Here is a 19930-nt window from a genome sequence, read left to right on the forward strand (position 1 = left end):
TGAGCACTTCCACGTTAATAACTGAGAGATTCCTCTACCAATGACCATTTTACCTGTGAATATCGTGTGGCAGATACGAAGATACTCTATGCCCAAATAAGTAAAAAAAATCCTTTACGAAAAGCTCCAGGACCGACCGGGAACCAAATCCGTCACCCTTAACATGGTCATACTGAACACCCACGCTTTTACAGCTCTGGCTATATTGGTCCTAACAATTATCAATCGGGACATATTGAATTCCATGTTAAAATAACTGCTAAGAAATGTTCTAAGTTTTACTTACCTAACCATAAATTTTCAACCAGCGTATAAAGTGCATAAGATTTCATAAGATTTAGGAAAACTTGCATAGACAATAAATCCACCAACACTACTTCACCCTCCGATATTGCGTCGGACAAATCTCATTTGGGGTGACCCAACGCACAAAATGTTCACACACCATATCCTACTATGACGCCGCCACATGCAAACCCGACCTACGCTTTCACAGTTTGGGTTGAGAAATGGCTTTTACGCTTCCTCCATGGTGCGGTGCGGCAGTACAAAAGTGAGCAGCATCATCCCTCAACAACATCCGCCCTAGTTGTCGTCGTGTTACTTTCCGATGTAGAAACCTAGAATACATTTATACGAGGGGATGCAATGCTTAATGTACCGTGAACGAAAGTAGCTGTACGAAGCAAGCGCAACACGTTCCTGGGTTTCCCCCAAATTCAAGCTTTCTCGGGCGGTTGCTTGATAGAATTTAGCGTTTGCTTGGTTGATCTCGTAATATTTTCAACCAGACAAGATGCTAATAAAGTTCACTGGTGATTTTTCGCGCGTTGTAAAGTTTAGTTTATAATGTTGAGTTATAACAAACTGGAGTCAGCTATCAGAGCTTGGAATAAATGGCGTCTTCGACGGTTTCTCAACCCTTTTATGACGAACCATCAAAAGTGAGAAATGGTTTTAATTTTTTGATTATATTTCAATTTTTAACGTTGCCTACCTAGCTTAATCACAAAGGAAAACACCAAGACCGATAAAACTGAGTAACTTTATACAGTGATTGATTTTTTTTACTCAAATTGTTGTGCAAATTCATGCAATGCAGATAAAAGCTTGTTTTCACACATACACTTATAAATAATGACTCAATAATTTCAACTTTATGGACCGTATACAATGAGGACAAAACATTTTTGTTTTGAGGTAACCATCAATGTAAATTTCTTTTCCCACCCTACTAACAAAAGTAACTGCATAAAAGCTTATGGAGCAAACGTCCTTGGAAGAAAGCTTGCTTAAGCTCTTATTCAGCAAAAATGTTAGTTGGGCAATCAGCCCGGGTATCTGTGTAGTGTCGGTAGCGGTTGTCTCAATTGGCTAAGAATAACACAACGGACCACCTGTTCCGGGGCTAAAAGTTCACCAAACAGGGAACCCCAATCCAAGGTGTCAGGCGACCCGTGCTGATGGATTAAAGGGGGTTTAAAATATGCTCGATCTTTAACGGATCCCGTAAAGGTAGATCGCACTTTTGTGTTGCGTTACGGTTAAAGATCTACCAAACCGACATCCGGTTTGTCAAGTTGGGGTAATGTGTTTTGGTAATAAGGATTGATCGATTGATGGTACAAAGTCCTTGTTACTGGTGACAGTTTCTAAAATTACATTTTTGCAATTACGTTGTGAAAAGTTGAACATTTCAGTTGGCTGAAGTATGCTGAAATGGCCTACTTTTCACCATTAATACAAGTGTGCCGAAAAGTATTACTTTTCGGAACTCTTAAGAATGCTGAAAAGTAGCACTTTTCGGCACTTTTGCTCGTACGCACTTTTTACTTACCACCGTGCTCGCTGAAGATTCAGCCTCTGCTAAATCTAATGAGCAGCTCGAATCCGAATTAGGACGATTTCAATTACGATTCGAACTACAAACGTAGTGTAAAGGCAGCTGCTGAATCTGCTTTTCCTTTTCCTGCGGAAGACTGTTTGACAACGGGAGCTCGATCATTGGTGACGCCTACTACACCATAGCCTACCTGATCAAACAAAAAACTACGCCTACAAGCATGAGCGCGCGCACGTGGTTTCTACTGATACATGTTTGTTTAGCAAGAAAAGATCACTCTCAATGGTAATTTTTGCAATTATAAAATAGTTATTTATGCAACAAGTTGCAAAATGATGATTTTTTCAGCACGAGTCGTACATTTATCCAACGAGGCTTTTATACTAGTGAAGAAAAGTAGGCCATTTCGGCACAATTTCGGTGATTGAAAAGTTCAATCTTATGCCATATAATTGCAAAAAACTTTATAAAACTCGATTTTTTCAGCACTCGTCGTATTTATCCAACTCGGCAAGCCTTGTTGGATAAATGTACGACTTGTGCTGAAAAAATCATCATTTTGCAACTTGTTGCATAAATAACTATTATTCTGCCTTGCTGATAGTTATAGAATCGGACTTTGCCCACCCGAGACTACACTTGATGTAAGGAAAACTAACATGCTTTACGTATCTAATTGCGTACTAACATTAGAATAACTAGCCACAGAAGCCCAATGTCGCGACTGTTCGTGTGACTAACATCTAGTTTGCCACGCCCTTATAGCATCAGTAGCGGTCCTAGAAGTGTCAGACAATTTTGTTTACCAAAACAAAAGATCCTCTACAATATGGGCACTTCAAAACAATCAATTATTACAATTAAAGTTATTAAAATAATTAATTACGAAAAGTAAGTACAGCGCCATTGGAGTTCTAGTGTATTTCTATTGTACTAACCTATCAAGGAGTGTTAAGTTCTAGTAATTAAAGGACTCACGTGTATTCGTATTGCAGAACACATTCTCTAATTTGACAGTTTTGCAACTAGCCTAAAGTCCCGGTTTTTTCTATGTTGTCCTGGGACTAAACTAGAAGCAAGACATGGATGGGGCTGGAGTTCCGATGCATGGATAAATATCAGTACCACCGTTTTGTTTTTCTCAGAATTTAAATAAATTGTGTTTGATTAGGGGCGCTTTTTCACTGGGATTCAAATCTCTATGATAACAGGACCTTTTTATCGCAATCGATTTCTTGCACCTCTGGGATAACAAAACAGGAACTGTACAGACCCGTGCTGATGGATGAATGGTTGAGGGCTAATGAGGGGGTTTAAAAATTGATCGATCTTTAACGGAGCATGTAACGTAAGTATATCACCCTTTTATGTTGTGTTACGGCGAAAGATCTACCAAACCAAGTGTTGCGAATAGTTCCTATGCGTTAGGCTCTTTGTGGAACTGGCAACCCTGAAACAATAACGACGAGCGCTACAGTGACTGCCTATTGATGAGTTGGAACGATAGGGCATTGCGTTTCAGTTCGTGGTAAAAAGAACTACAAGTCGTGTCGTGCACCGCTGTTCGGAGATTGGCCGGAGAATTCATACTATAATGTAAAACGGTTTTGTATTATTTGTCATTATTTTCCTTTTAACGTTTAATAAATTGCAGATGTTGAAGCTGCTTGAAATAGAGTGGCTCTCAATATGGTATCCTGGCTCCGAACTGCCACACGTCCTAACACCAAGCCCTAGTGGCATCCCGTTTGTCAAGCTGGGGTCAATGTGTTTTGGCGCTAAAGATTCAAAGTTCTTGTTACTGTTAACCAGGGATGCCAGATGACTTTTTGGGAAATTTTTATCACTGTTTTCAAAAATCTGTATCCCGAGACTACACTTGATGTCAGTAAAGCAAACATTCTCTAATTTGACAGAATTTTGCCACTAGCCTCAAGCCCGGATTTCTTTGTTGTCCTGGGACTAAACTAGAAGCAAGACATAGATGGGGCCAGAGTCCCGAAGCATAGATAAATATCAGTACCACCATTTTGTTTATCTCGCAAATTAATCCGATTGGATTTGACTAGGGGCGCACTTTCACTGGGTGCAGGTTCGACCCAAAAGGGTTTATATATTATGGGGTTCCGATGAAGATGATAGGGGTTTTTTTACATTTTAAATTGTGATTATAATGGTTGTATTTATCCTTTAAAAGTGTTTTCCTGTAAAGTTTTTTTAAATAAATTCTGCAAAAATCCTGAAGTTTTTTTTTGCAAAGCTACTGGATGATTTCATAAACATACAGGAGAAACGCTGCTTTGCGCATAGGCGTAAATGTACCAAATTCCTGGCCATAAGTCGAATTTTTTTCCGGAATTTTCCAAAGCCTTATATTTTTTTTTGAAGATAAATGAAGTATCTTCATTTGAGATGGGATGAATATTTTTTCAAGAGCAAATGCCTAAATTTGACGAATTTCTCTACTGTTGTTTTTTATTTGCGATCGAATACTTCAATTACAGAAATATCGAATGTTTGAAAAAATAATTGTGTATTTAAACCAGTTCTCTGTGTATTATTCAAACAAAAAACTGCACATGGTTTTATTTATTTTGCTCTGTTATAGAGTTTTCAAAATCACGTTTTCTTTTAGGCTTTCAATAAGTTTTCAGATTCTGCAGGCTTCCGCATTCTGGACAAAATAACAATAAAATATAAGACATATCCTTTGTGAATCGCAAGAGAACGGGTACCAGAAAGTATCAGACAAAAAACACAATTTTGAAATTTACATAATTTTGACTAGTTTTTAGTTACATTGCAATGTAAGCTTAATTTGAAAAAGAGGCATGTTTTTGTAACATGCAACTTGTAACATAAAATCAGAATTGACGAACTTACAATAATACTACCATTGCGGAGCCGGGGAAACTTTGTACCGTAAAACGTGGAAACTTTGATAGCGCGACAGGCATTGTATAATTTAGCTTATAACTATGATTCTTTCAATATGCTAAGAAAAAGTTAAACGTAGATCAAAAATAAACAGATCAAAGTCAATTCTAGACGTATTTTCATCAAAAGCGAGTTTGTATAAAACTTACTGGGAAAACTTGTATGTAATAAGAAGGCACGAAATGTTGCTAATTGACAAATTGAGAGATAAAATTTGAGAAAAAAAAAATCGCATTCTGATGGGATTCGAACCTACGACTCCGTATTTCCAAGACCGGCGCTTTAACCAACTAAGCCACATAACAAGTAACAATTCTGCGGAATAGAAAACCAAACTGATTCCGAAGCCACACCACACCGTGAACACTCCTTTTTCACAAATCCATCTCTCTTTCGGCTTGGAGAGTAAGTCTCGACTTCATTAATAATAATTTGGTCTCACTTGTGGTTAGTGGGCACAAACGCGAGTGTGTTGTATTTGCACAGACAAAAAGACGTAACACTTCGAACATTTTTCGATTCAAATCATAGTCACGGAAACATGTTATCCCAATGCTAAAAGCCTTAGTAAAAGGATTGGTTATGGCCAACAATCAACTAGGTGGCGGTAGTGGGCAAACGTCAAACTCGAACAAAAACGATGCGAGCGCCACGGATGGCCGGTTGGCCAACTGTCAATTTTTTAAATAAACTATTAAATCAGGGAATTATCAGAGAGTTTTGTTTGTTTGTCTGTGATATTTATGTCTTTTGTCAACCCCTTCAAACAATCTACTGTTCAACTTGGTTTCGACTATTTTTTTCAATGAATGACCACTTGTTCTCGGAAGACAGATTGTAGTAGAATACAACCCTGGTCTAGGATCTTCAACCGAAATGTGTTTTTATGAACTGGGATCATTTTTGTAAATTTTTACAGAAATCGCCTGATTGTATGTAATGCCCTAGTTATTTTATGTAGCTAGAACTGTTGTGCTCAAAATTTGTTTATAAAAAAAACAAAAACAACTCAAATAAAAAGCTCACTTTACGTAGCACGCAGTGGAAATTCAATCCCCCTTATGCACCGAATATGGGAGGTGCCTGGGAAAGGCTTGTTCGGTCCGTCAAAGCGGCTCTAAATTCTACAGGGGTGAGCAGAAATCCGGATGACGAAACATTGATGACGGTATTAGCAGAGGTAGAGGGTATGGTGAACACCCGCCCGCTAACATATATGGCGTTGGAGAATCCGGAGCAGGAAGCCCTAACTCCGAACCATTTCTTGCTCTTGAGTTCTTCCGGTGTACATCAACCAGCAGTCAGTGTCAGCAGCGGACCCTCGCATGGCGTTACGATCAAACTGGAATCTGGCACGCGTAATGTTGGATCGGGTTTGGGCCCGGTGGATTCAAGAATACTTACCGGTTATCTCGAGGCAAACCAAATGGTTCGGCAATGTCAGAACCTAGGAAGTTGGTGATCTGGTGATCATAGTACAAGATAACATCCGGAACAGTTGGACAAGAGGGAAGGTGGTTCGCGTTTATCCTGGAAAGGATGGCCGCGTTCGCAAAGCAGACATACAAACATCTGCGGATATAGTTCAACGGCCAACGACCCTGCTCGCTGTCCTACATGTTCAAGAGCCTGACCAGTGTATAGCAGAAGAAACTTCGTGCAATACGGGTGGGGGCGTGTTGGCAACACGGGAACATCCCTTTCCAGCAGGGATCGATATTGGCCGAGTGACAGATCCCGTGACAGACAACTACAACGAAATGATTGGGGATAAGGGAAAACGTCAAACACTTAGAACAAACTGAAGACAAAACAAGTGGACAAACACGTTGAAATTTATCTTTTTTCTCTTATTTGTAATATTGGTTGAAATCGATTAAAACTTAAACTGTATACAGTAATGTAAGTAAAAAAATTGAATTTGAACTTAACATACAGGGTAGAAGCTTCAGTTTTGACCAGCCCGGAGTTTTGGCCATAGTCCGGTATTGAGCCTGTTACGATCTAAATCGACATAAATTTATTTTTTACTAGTTGATTCTAATATAATATGATGATTACAGCTGTGAAAACCATACATTTTAATTGAAAACTGGAAGAAAAAAATAAGTTTCCTTAAAAAATCGACTCCCATATATCTATTTTGGCCAGGGTGCTTCTAATTTGGCCACTCCCATAAGAAATACACGTGATTGGCCAAAATAGAAACCAAAGCTTAAAATATGGCCAAAACTGCGGCAATACTTCTATTTTGGCCAGTGCCACTTTTAATACAAAAATCGAGTATTAGCTTGATTTCTGCATTTTTCTAATAAAGTACAGATCGGAACCTTTCATTTGGCACATTGGTAGTTTTCATTGGATTATTGGTTATTTTTATAAAAATGATTTCCCTTAGACTGGCCAAAACCGGTGCCCGCACCCTATAAAAACTTAAAATACACAATAGCTATTATCAACCTACATCAAATTGTTATCGTACGACGGGGAACATATGTACTAGCGTGGTTAAAAAAATCGTTTTTGCTCCACACCGCTTATTCGATTCCTAACCAGATTCTATGCCTTCTCCCAAAATTTGAGCTCATTTGGTTGAAAATTGAGACTGCACAAGCCCTTCAAAGTTTGTATGGGAATTACTATGGGAAAACGAAGTTTTTCATTCAATCGACTGTAGCATTTCCCCAAGTGCCCTAGAAGGTTAGTTGACCCTTGGCACTCCTAGGCTACTCTATCAGCAACAACTTTGCCAAAGACGCGTTCAAATCGGACGCCTCATTAATTAGTTATCGATTTGTATCCAACTCGACAAACTTTAACAGTGATCCTCCAGCTTCCCAGCAGGCAACGTTGCTGCATATGGCGCCAAAGATAGCACACATAAATTATGGCTACTATGTTTCACTACAAAATGCAGTGATGCCCACCGAATAGTTGAACCATCATGAGTAAAGATTTCAATTCTGGATAAAAATCGATAACTAATTAATGAGACGTCCGATTTGAATGCGGTCTTCGGCAAAGTTGTAGCTGATAGAGTAGCCTAGGAGTGCCAAGGGTCAACTAACCCTCTAGGGCACTTGGGGAAATGCTACAGTCGATTGAATGAAAAATTTCGTTTTCCCATAGTAATTCCCATACAAACGTTGAAGGGCTTGTGCAGTCTCAATTTTCAACCAATTGAGCTCAAATTTTGGGAGAAGGCATATAATCCGGTTGGGATTCCAATGAGCGGTGTGGAGCAAAAACGATTTTTGAACCACGCTAATATGTACATACATTGTACACGTGAGGACTAAAATTGTAAGTCTACAAACCTAAATCTAGTTTAAATTCTAACTAAATGCTAATATATTTTAGCTTGAAGCTTACTCAAACCCCAACGCAAACGAGTTTGCTATAGGACAGTCCGATTCGTCCCAGCTCCGGTAACAATAAGCATTACAAATTTTGTAGGTAAGCTTTCATACGATGTTCATCCACACATGCTACCGTTAGTTAAGCAAGCTTGCCGTTGATCGCTACCATGCTGCTTATTCACTAATTATATTAACTTTTAATAAACACCCGAAAAAAATCTGAAAATTTAAAATTTGTCCGAGTCTTTGAAGAAATCTTAGTGCAGTCTTTATAAGAATACTTGGAGACAATTTTGAAGCACACAGAACTTTAAAGAGCAATAATTGAACAATTTATCGATGATTTTCAACGAAACTTTCTCAAGAGTTTAAGCAACCATTGTCAAAAAAAAATTTTTTAAGTAAATTCCTTGCAAACTTTGCTGAGGGAAACCTCTTAAATATTTTTTTTTAAAGATTTGCCGGAGGTGTTTGCCAAGACGTATTGGAATTCCCTAAAGAACGTCCGTGAAACAACTTTTGGAACATCCTTACAGAAATTATAAATTGGTCTTACAGTGCCCTCTATTACTACGAAGGTTTCCCGATACATCTGGCCATTGGAAATTTAAAAAAAGTTTATTATTGTATAAATAACACTATTTTGGTGTCTGGAAGTTCTACAACATGCGCCAAAATGTATCGTCAAATTAAAAAAAATCTCAACGTCTAGGCCGGCGATCTGACAAAGTTGTAAACGAATGCCCCATCACCAACCTTTCAAGCAACCACGGTCGCTCACAAATGGAAATACAGATGTGTAGATGTGATTAAGCTTTCCGAAGTGGAAAATTTATGCGAAAATTATTACAACCAGCTGAGTTGTTGTGAGTCAGGATGCCCACCGTTACAGGAGTGTGTTCAAAAATTAAACCAATAAAAATGTTGATGCAAATGGTAGGATTCGAGGTGCGAAAGCTGGAAGAAAAATATTTCCCTTGTTAGCGAGATCATGTCCCATAACGAGTGATTCTTGGGTCGCGTGGAAAGGAAGTGGCGTGAGGCTTATTTGAATAAAAAACAAATAAATTCGCTACAATGCCATTTTTTCGCAGTCACCTTCACAGGAGCTTCCTCTTTTCGGTTTCTCAAACCAACAACCAAGAATGAAACAAAGAAAAGAAGCTTTTCTGGCGGTTCCTCGCTACGCTGTGTTTGAAATACCATTAAATTGATTGATTTCTATCGCCCCCTAATTCTCATTGTTCTCGGATTTTCGGCTGAGGTTCCCCCTGTTGTTGGCTACTAGGCGGAGAATGGGGTCCTGTTGAAATACAGCCAGCGCGCAAATATTTGATAACATTTTTCAATTTGTTAATTCAACAGGTTCACTTACAGTTTCTCATCGAATCGACCAGACGGTGAACCGCCCCATCCCGGCCCCTGAGGCGCGAGAAAAGAGGAAGAGCAGAAAAGTTTTTAATAAAGATGGAGCGCAAACAGGTAATTCATGGTCGATTAAGGGTGAAGTTTTTCCCGCTTGACACAGCAAAACACGGAAGCGTGGAAATTGGGCTGAAACATGATACTGAAGCTGATAATTGAAGGATGATAATTGAGACTTTTTGTGATCATAAATTTCAATCAGTGGTTGTGGCGTCAACCTGTGTGCGCTTTGAATGAAGGTAGTATATTGAGGTGTTCGAAAATGTCATATTAATGTGAAACTATAGGGCTTAGCATCCAAATAAAGTCAAAATGTTTCCCATAAGTCCAACCCACTCAAGGGATCCATTACATTAAAATGATATTTGCTTACTGGATTTACGTTACCAAAAATTTATTTTTTGACATAGCTCTGAGAATTTTTTTGCTGTGCCAACTTATTAGGTCTACCCAAGTAACACAACTAGCTGAATAACAGTTTCTTAAGCTAAAGTTTGCTTAAGAGTAGTTTGTTCCACTCTTGTGCAGCAAAAATGTTTGTTGGGTACTTCTGAAGGACCAACTTTTCAAGCTACCTTCAATCAAAACTTGTTTTTTTTTCAATACCTTTAGCTGCCCCGTAGATTTTAAAACAAAATCATTTTACTAACAATCCTAGCTAGTTCTAACACTTCCTCCAATCGAAACAATTTCGTGGAAGGCAACTTCCCCGAAGCTTTATATTGCTAGCAGAGCCTTTGCATGGTCACAACAGTCCTACACTGCTCGCAACGAAACGAACTGTTATCTGTGATTTCCTTATCAGAAGGTACCGATAAGCTTAGCGCTTGATTCCTGGTAGAGTCGCTTCAAGCCAGCACGTTAAAATTCAATTTCTTCTTCTCATCTAAACGTCGTCCATCCCCGTTCATTAATCTAACTCAGCAGCAGCACCAGCTCTAGCAATAACATGGGCATTGGGCATAGAGGTATCTATAGGTGCTAGTTGGTACTGTTGCTTCCCCTTTAGCACCGTCAATACTCAAATAAAAAAGTTTTCGCAAATTCATCGCATGTGATACATCAGATGATTTATGATTCATTCCAAGACCTGATGTAAGATGAGAGCAAGCGTCAAAATGTGCGGAAAACTCAAGGCTGGGCGCTGATTTTGGAAGTTTCTCGGCAAGATTAGGAGGGCTTTTCAATCTCGTTAGCAGCTTCGTTTAAGAACCTGTATCGTTTATTCCTTTAGGGTGTTAAGGGTTATCATTTTGATGGATGGATGGATCTTTGGTACGCGTTATATCCCAACATTTGACATTGTTGAAAATAAAGAGAAAAACAGAGTTATGTGTCGTATTTTGAAGGCTGTTCGATTCCGTATGAAGTTGATCATCGATATTAACTTCTTTTTGGAATTTCCCATCGTAATAGGCTGTTTTATCTCACGCAAGTTCGACAGGAAAAGGCCTACTTTCCCACACCAAATTAACAGTGCTGTAATGGATCATTACAGCACTGATTTGCGTTGCGTAATGAACCATTACAGCACTGTTTTCAGTTTTGATCAACTTCTTGATGCTTTCTGGACGCAGTTTTGAAAAATTGTGACAACTGCGCAGTATAACCTGCTATGATCAGACTTTCTTAAACATGACTATGAACATCAGTGTCCAGCTTGATGAACAAGTTTTATTAAAAACTATCCTCAAGTGGTAATTTATGAAATTGCAAAAAACGTTGTACGCAACTCGGTGCAGAACTCGATTTTTACAGCACTCGTCGTAATTATCCAACTCGGCAAGCCTCGTTGGATAAATGTACGACTCGTGCTGTAAAAATCTTCATTCTGCACCTTGTTGCGAAAACTACTATTATGCAATTCAGTATCATAATTTACATTTTATATAACTCATTTTGGTACCATAATGGCCAATTTTTCCGAACTAGCTCATTATTCAACTGAAATGAGTTGCATGATGAAAAATAGTTGCATAATAGTCATGATGCAACTCATTTGAGTTGCATTATGAACATTATGCAACTCAAAGGGGTTGCATTATGAAAAATCATTGCATAAAATTTTGTATGGAACTCGTTGCAAAACTCGATTTTTTCAGCACTCTTCGTATTTATCCAACTCGTTGGATAAATGTACGACTCGTGCTCAAAAAAACTATTTTTTGTAACTCGTTACATAAATAACTATATGAAGTTTAGCCATAACTGTAAAGTATGGATGCCATAAACCTTATGAAAACAGATGATGCTTGTTATCACCTATATACTAATTACCTAATTATGAAAAGAGCAGAAAAATCGTAAAATGATGCAGACTGGAATCGATCCACGAACGTCGAGATCACTGAGCTCGTGCACAACCCACACGGCTATCGACGCTTGAGAATATTGTGTTGCTGAATACGTATAAAAGCCAAGCTGTTAGTCGATTCTGCGTCATAAACGACCTCATGAAATTTATTCTGGTCATTATGAATTGTTTATAGACTATTTCATAAGTTAGACCTTATGATAATCATAGGTTTATTTGGCTGAGTGTACAAACATTCTGTCCCGAAGAGACTTCGCTAAGAGTTCTGCCAGACAAAAGATTTCTTCTGAACTTCGACCATAGGTATTAGAAAACCAACCCCCTGAAGAAAGCATTAGTTTTTGAAGCCATCGCCTTTGGTGTGACCCCACGGGTTTGTTTATAAAGTTTCAATCTGCTGGCCAATCTGCTACGTGCGGAAGCGAACTTTGTCGTACGACGATAAATTCTTGATCGAGAAACGATCATTTGCACGTATCGTTCAATGCGTTGAGTGTTCTTTGTTAAATTTACAAAACGCATAAGTGTGGAAATACATTTAGCCCATTCAAAACAACGTCAATAAAATGTGTATATCGCGCCTGCTTCAACAGGAAAAATCAGTGTTTTTAGCTTATCCAAATCGGCACCACATCCAGCACCACCTTGTTGGCTTCACTCCAGTTGTATGTGGATGACAGCCGTTTCAGGGGGTTGCAGAAAATATACAGAACTCCACTAGGAATGCCCTCAAAATTTCCCCAGAACTACTATATTTTTGCAACGGCCAACCGTCAACCGTCTTTTCTCGAATTTGATCCCTAATGTTCACAGAAATTTTTTTACAAATAAGGACTCAAGCTTCACCGAACAATTTCTCAGCTATTCCAGGAGGCGCCTTTAAGGTCATCTTCAGAAATTTCGCTAGATTCTGCTATCAGAATTTCTCTAATAAACCATTCGTCAGATTTTTTCCAGAGATAATAAAGTTCGTCCTAGTACCTATTAAGTATTTTTTACAGATGTTTCTTGATATTCACTAGAAAGTGCGATCGTATTTCCAAAAAGGCCTGGCCATAAAGCGATCAAATCTGACTATACATGTCAATGGTTGCTCTTCTGTGATTGATCTGCGCTGGAACCAAATGAATAAGGGCTGGGACACTCCACTTATTCTCAAAGTGCAATTTAAGGTGAAACTGGAAGCATTTCCTCATTTTTTGGTTTTTGATTTTTCATTAAATAACGAAGCAATATTTTCAAAATCGGTTTTTGTACACGTGTAGAGTATGGATCAAGGTATCTTCTGAATTTTTTTGTGGTGGAAAATGTTTTCCATTTTTTCAGAAACCATTTTTTAGTGAAATTTTATTAAAAAATGGTTTCCGCAAAAACGAAAAACATTTTGCACCACAAAAAAAAAATCAGGAGATACCTTGATCCATACTCTACATGTGCACGAAAACCGATTTTGAAAATATTGCTTCGTTATTTAATAAAAAAATCAAAAACCAAAAAGTGAGGAAATGCTTCCAGTTTCGCCTTAAGCAGCTCATACATTTTTTATCAAGAACGGCGCCGGCCACGTCCTTATAGTCAGTTGGGAAGGGAAAGGAATGTTAGAGTGTGCTGGTTGTTGCTACTGAAGACCGAGATCACCTATGCATCCCCATAACCAGCACGGACTGGGGTATTTATTAGACGGAAAGGATGGGAGATCTGGGAGTCACCGTTGGGTCGGTGATGCGATCCATGGATAGGGGATATTTATAGTGTTCGTGAGGTGATAGACACCACACAGGTGAATACTATGAAGGTCAAGCGGCACAGTTCGCTTTGGTTGCATAACTTGTAGGCGTTATATACACTGTGCTGTGGAAGTTGGAAGGAAGGGAAACGATTTTTTGCAATCCTTTTCTGGTTCTAGCGATGGCTATGAACATATGAATATCCCTGGAGCGGTCGCGTCATGTAATGCGTACGCGCACCATGAAAAATACACGCATGGTAAGCGTGGCGCCGTTGCAGGTAGTCAAAGACGCGACTGCTTGAGGAATATACAAGAGTTGTATATGTAGAGAAGAGAGAGAGAGAGAAAAAGTGGATAGAAAGATACAAAGTAGGATGAAAGGGACGGGCCAAAGATTGAACAATAGAAATACACTAGAACTCCAATGGCGCTGTAGTCACTTTCCCTATTCAATTATAATAATAACTTTATTAGTAATAATTAATTATTTATAAGTATCCACCTGGTAGTCGATCTTTTGTTTTGGTAAACAAAATTTATTTGACACTTCTAGTACCGCTAATAACCCTGTCCGGGCATGGCAAACTAGATGTTAGCCACACAAACAGTCGCGACATTGGACTTCTGTGGCTAGTTATTCTAATGATTGGACCAATGACCATCTGCATACGAATCAGAAGCGGTAGCCACTAGACCACCAAGCCCGTATTTCCAAAAGGGCCTGGCCATAAACTACGTAAACTCTTAGGAGGGGACGGGGGGTCTGGCTAAAGTCTACGCTCCATACAATTTTCAAAAACTTTGTATGGACGAAAGTCTACGAGGGGGGAGGGGGTGGGGTAGTCTGCACCAAATAAACATGTAAGCCCTAATTTTGGGTTAAGATTAGTATGCAATGCGATAATCTGGATACCCTTCAGGAGAAACGTGTTAGAACCCCAGGTTAACATTGCATCAGAACCTCAAATGCCTAAATCTCAAGAAGTAACCTTTTGAAGATAATGTTTTTATTTTCTTTCTCAAATAAACTTGAATTCAGAAGATCCAACAAATTTAATTAATAGAATAATATGATTAGATTTGAATTCAACTAATGCACATGTTTTCCTAATTCAATTGAATAATAAAATAAAACTATTTTATATTGGGGAAGCAAGAGACAGTCAATTAAAAAAACAGAAATTTATATCAGTATAGCTCTTAAAAATAAAAAGATATCAATATTGTTTATCTCTTGAAATTTTGCTACATTTTCTTCGGAAATCTCAGGAATCTAGGAAAATTTGTAATTTATAGATTAAATTACTTCAGAAATTAGTGTGAAAATATTTCATCAATGATTTTTTTCTTTGTCAAAATAGTTTGTATATTTTTCTAAAATTATGACATGTGTGATGCCATATTTCAATAAAATATTCTCAAAAGATAATGTTCAGTTGAAAAAAAAAAAATAGGTTATGTTTTTAATAAAAATTGAGGAACAACTTTTAAATCAGCACGACTTGGGGGTAAAATGAACAGCTGGTGCAAACTTTATCCATTTTAATAAAATTTTGTGCAAACTCGGTATATTGAAATCTATAACGCATTTTATGACACAAAAATTCGAATAAGTGGCATCAGTTTTGTACCTTTAAATTCTGCGTTATTTAGCTTATCTTTTGACATATACGCGTATTTCGACTACCACTTGTAATCTTTCTCAGTGTCAGTTATCCATGGATACGCGTATCGAAATACGCGTATCTGTCAAATGATAAGCAAAACAGGGGGAATTAAAAGGTACCCTCTCATTCGAAGAGTTTATTCTGCTAGAGGGTTCGAAAAATCGGTACAAGATAAGAAACAATGTTTTACGCTTATAAAATAAGATTTTTATCCGAAAAACCGCTAGTTTTAGTACATTTTTTGCAAATAATTATTCAACCACATTCCAAATTTAATGTTAAAAGTTTTAAAAGTGTAGCATATAAAGTTAATATCAAATTTGTTAACCAAATTTGTACACTTGAATATATCGAAATTAAAAATTTGAACTAGTTTTTGAAGACATGTTTATATTACCCCCATCGATTGTTCATTTTATTCACACTATTTTTCATAACTCTGTTTTCTTGTAGTTTTTGTAGTCGAAAATAATGTAAGAAAACTGTATGTTTTATCTTCTAGATCTCTTAGATTATATTACCATCTTCTTCTCCTTCTTTATGGCTCTACTTTCCCACTGGAACTTGGCCTGTCTCACTTCTATTTAGTGTTCTTTGAGCACTTCCACAGTTATTAATTGATGGGCTTTCGTTGCCTGCCGTTGCATGACTTGATATATTGTGATGCAAGTATGCCCAGGGAGTCGAGAAAATTTCCCCGATCGGAACGGGAATCGAACCCGCCGTCTCCGAGTTGGCAATTCAAAGCTTTAACCACTAGACTAACTGGAGACCCCATCTACGATTTTATTATTAGCTCTTTATTATGGGGAAATTCAGCCCGAGGCTGGTTCATCCCCGACTATCTACGATATAACAGGGTAAAACTGAAAGATAGTGTCGTATTTCTATGGGAAACGACGACAAACGCTGAGGGTTTTCATATTACCCCCAATTACCCTATTCAGGTTCATGGTTCATAATGCAACCATAATGAGTTGCATTATGAACCATAATGCTATTGTTTGGTTTGGTGACCAAAAGTAGGGCCCATATAGCCGAGGCGGTAAATGCACGGGTATTCAGCATGACCATGCTGAGGGTGACGGGTTCGATTCCCGGTCGGTCCAGGATCTTTTCGTAAAGGAAATTTCCTTGACTTCCTTGGGCATAGAGTACAGGTCGGACTCGATTATCCGGGGGTTCAATTAACCGGGGGCCCGATTATCCGGGGCTTGATTATCCGGCAAAAACGGCTCGATTATCCGGGGAAAAGTTTGTTTCTGCCTTGTTTACAAATTTTTAGATTAAAATACAGTAAAACCTCCATGAGTCGATATTGAAGGGACCATCGACTCAAGGAAATATCGAGAAGTGGAGCAAAAATCCTTTGGGAAGCTTTTTGAAGGGACCATCATAGTAACCCAGAAATTATTATTCAGTATGGAAAAATTTACCTCCATGAGTCGATATCGAGTCAAGGAACATCGACTCATGGAGGTTCGACTGTATGTCAAAAACTGTGATAAACATCAAATACGACACCTGTAAATAGGATTTAGCCTATTAGAAAATAGTTTTTATTTTTTCACATTTTTCAGCTAAAATTTCATTTTCAAAAAAACATGGTTATTACAATACCAGACGTTGAGTTTAGGTACTTAAACGTCATGTATGTTAGCTTCTACGTTTAACGAACAGTTTTTGATTGAAGAACATCAAAAACCAAAGAAAAGAAGCATGGCTCGATTATCCGGGTGATTCGATTATCCGGGGTGAAATAATTTTGGAGTCACCCGGATAATCGAGTCCGACCTGTATCTTCGTGCCTGCCACACGATATACACATGCAAAATGGTCATTGGCAGAGGAAGCTCTCAGTTAATAACTGTGGAAGTGCTCATAGAACACTAAGCTGAGAAGCAGGCTTTGTCCCAGTGAGGACGTTACGCCAAGAAAAGAGAAGAAGAAAAAGAGAGGTGACCAAAAGTAGGATATTCTGGTACTTGAACGGTAAGTATAAAATTAAATGCATAGTGCCGAATTGCAAAAAAAACTTTCTATTTTAAAATTCTATTTTTAAAACATACTTAAAATGGTTCATCGTAAAAAAAGTATTGGTTTTGATGAAAATCATGTATTTTACATTATAAAACATGCTCTCATAACTTTTTACTCCAGTTGTGTCACAATAGGGTCTAGGACCATTTGGGCAGGGGACCTATTTTGGGCACTTGCTGTTATAACTCAATCAATTTCAAACCGATTGACTTGATTTTTTAAACATATGTAGTTAGATACGGTACCTGTACGTATCTGATCGTATCCCAAAAATCAATTCTCAAGTTTGCACAGAATTGAAAAAAAATAATAATGAAATTTGAACCAACTGTTCACTTCACCTAAGGCCGTTCGCAATGCTGTTTTATTTTGTATGGCGAGTTTTAAAAATTTTAAAACTCGCCATACAAAATAAAACAGCATTGCGAACGGTCTTAGAAGTCTGCAAATAAAACTCAACATTTTATTCAACCAAATATATACTCTTATACAAGTTCATTATTAAATAAAGGAAAAATAAGTTCATTAAGCGATTCCGGGCAGGAATTTTCTACGCATCAAGACAAGCGATTTTTTTTTGTGAAATCCAAAGTTTGCTGAAAATTGAGAATATTTGGGCATTGTGTCTGCGAACTGATGTATTCAGTAATAATATACTCTTTTGCATTAAAAATCACTTAAATATGCATGATAGGTACATATATTTATGCTATACAATACCTCACAGAGTTGGTCAACTTCCGATGGTGCAGCATACTTCAATGAACATTTTCATTACACCTTTATCAATTCACGTTTTCTGATACACTTCCGAATTATTTTCGTGTTAAACTTGCCACAATTGAAATAAATAAGTCCGGAAACTAACTTATCGCGATACAACGGTTTAACATTCAACTGAAGAAGACCACAAATTGACAAGCTAGAAACCTGTTTCTCGATCACATGCAACGCACACTTCGACTTCATTTTTTTTCGCATGTGCACTATGGTGGGTTAGCCATTGTGATCCTTTTCTCATAATAATACTTTTTGAATTTATTTCGGCTCCTGAACATCTGTACACTGTGCAGAGCACAGTTTTCAATTGTTCGAAACATTAAGTTATACTTTTACATCATCGATTACATTGAATCAAAAAAAATTGAGCGACTTATGTGAAAAAGTATGTAACCCAGGTACAATTTCATACAAACTTCAATCACTATGCACAAAACGTAAATATAACCGATCGTGCTCAAATGTTGTCCAGTGATTCGTGATCGATTGCGATTGCGATTGAATATGCTATTTTTACATAAAAAAGGGATTAGGCAGTAATGGACAGCCTGAAGCTGATAAATCAAATAAAACTGATCATCAAACCAACTGAGAAAAAATGTATGTCTAGAATGTATTTTAGAAAAAAAAAAATCTCGACAACATATAACGAATAACTCAATAAGCTTCGGACACGTCCGTTTAGCAGAAAAAAATGTCGAATACCAAACGACACGTTACGGTATGATTGCACAAATCTATTTCCACATTGCATCCGCGCGACGACGACACCCCCGGCCAGCACCATCGCATCGGATCAATACGACGACGTTGACGAGTGAATGCACACAGTAAAGTCATACTCCTATATGTAGGTATATAACCAACCGTACCCATCCACCGCCATTATCCATCCAATAGCCAAATAAAAAGCACCAAGCAACTGGCAAAAACAATAAGCACCAACTCAACTAGCAGCAGCAGCAGCAGCAATATTCGAAACCCCTTCTGTCGAAACGAATAAAAGTGTACAGAAGCAAATAGAAAGCGCATCTCTCGATAACTTTCGCAGGGAAGTTTGGAGCTGATTGTGAGTTCGCTTTTCAGAACTGTGCGCTGTTTTTACGAAATTATTGAAACGGACTGTGTTGGTGGATGTTTAGTTTATTTCTGGAAAAGCTTATGTTTTCGAATGATAAATGTAGTTGCATTGCAATCTCTAAATCTATTCCTAACGCAATGATCTTACAAATGTCAATTTCTTGCTTTTGATTTGGCTGACCAAGCATTGATCTGTTTGTTATGTACTTAAGGACAAACGTCTTGAAATCCCGCAACAAAAGTGCATCAAAACTTCAGACGCACAAATCTCAAGAAGCAAGTTTCAAACAACAGTGCATTTTATTATTCTGTTTTCGCTCACTTGCTCACTTGATCTCGAAATCGTGAGTAGGTGCCAAAGTCGGCCATTGTGGCGGCCATTTTGGGAATGTAATAAGTCTGTCCTTAAATAAACACAAAGATGTTTGCTCCACAAAATAACTGTTTTGCAATTGACTGGGTAATTCTGGGATTTCTAGCATTCCTCCAGGAGCTCCTCATGAGATTCCTTCAAAGAATCCTTCAACGATTTCTTAAGGAATGTCTTCTGGGACTCCTCCAGGAATTATTTTCAATGTTCCCGCAGAAATTTCTTTCGAGATTCCTCGAGCAGTTCCGCCTAAGATTCATCTAAAAATTTCTTGTGGCCTTCCTCAAGAAGTTCCCTCCTGGAATTGATGGTGATGATTGTGATTACCTATGGCTGCAGAGTCATACCGGAAGGGAATGATCTATGTACCTGATAGTTTGTTGTAG

The 19930-nt window shown here is 38.0% G+C and overlaps 1 protein-coding gene across 2 annotated transcripts in view; it reads right to left on the bottom strand.

Annotated features, from left to right (window-relative positions):
- Positions 1 to 19930, bottom strand: part of LOC109404438 (uncharacterized) — a 108071-nt gene that overhangs the window by 57188 nt on the left and 30953 nt on the right. Inside the window, exon 1 of one of the 2 annotated variants that reach the window (XM_062858395.1) lies at positions 18035 to 18225. The exons of the other annotated variant lie outside the window; for it this stretch is intronic. The gene's annotated coding sequence lies outside the window, so the exon portion shown is untranslated. Of the gene's footprint in view, positions 1 to 18034; positions 18226 to 19930 lie in introns of those variants that run through there. 2 annotated transcript variants of the gene reach the window in all.

Source organism: Aedes albopictus, chromosome 3 (assembly GCF_035046485.1).
Source record: "Aedes albopictus strain Foshan chromosome 3, AalbF5, whole genome shotgun sequence".
Classification (NCBI taxonomy): domain Eukaryota; kingdom Metazoa; phylum Arthropoda; class Insecta; order Diptera; family Culicidae; genus Aedes; species Aedes albopictus.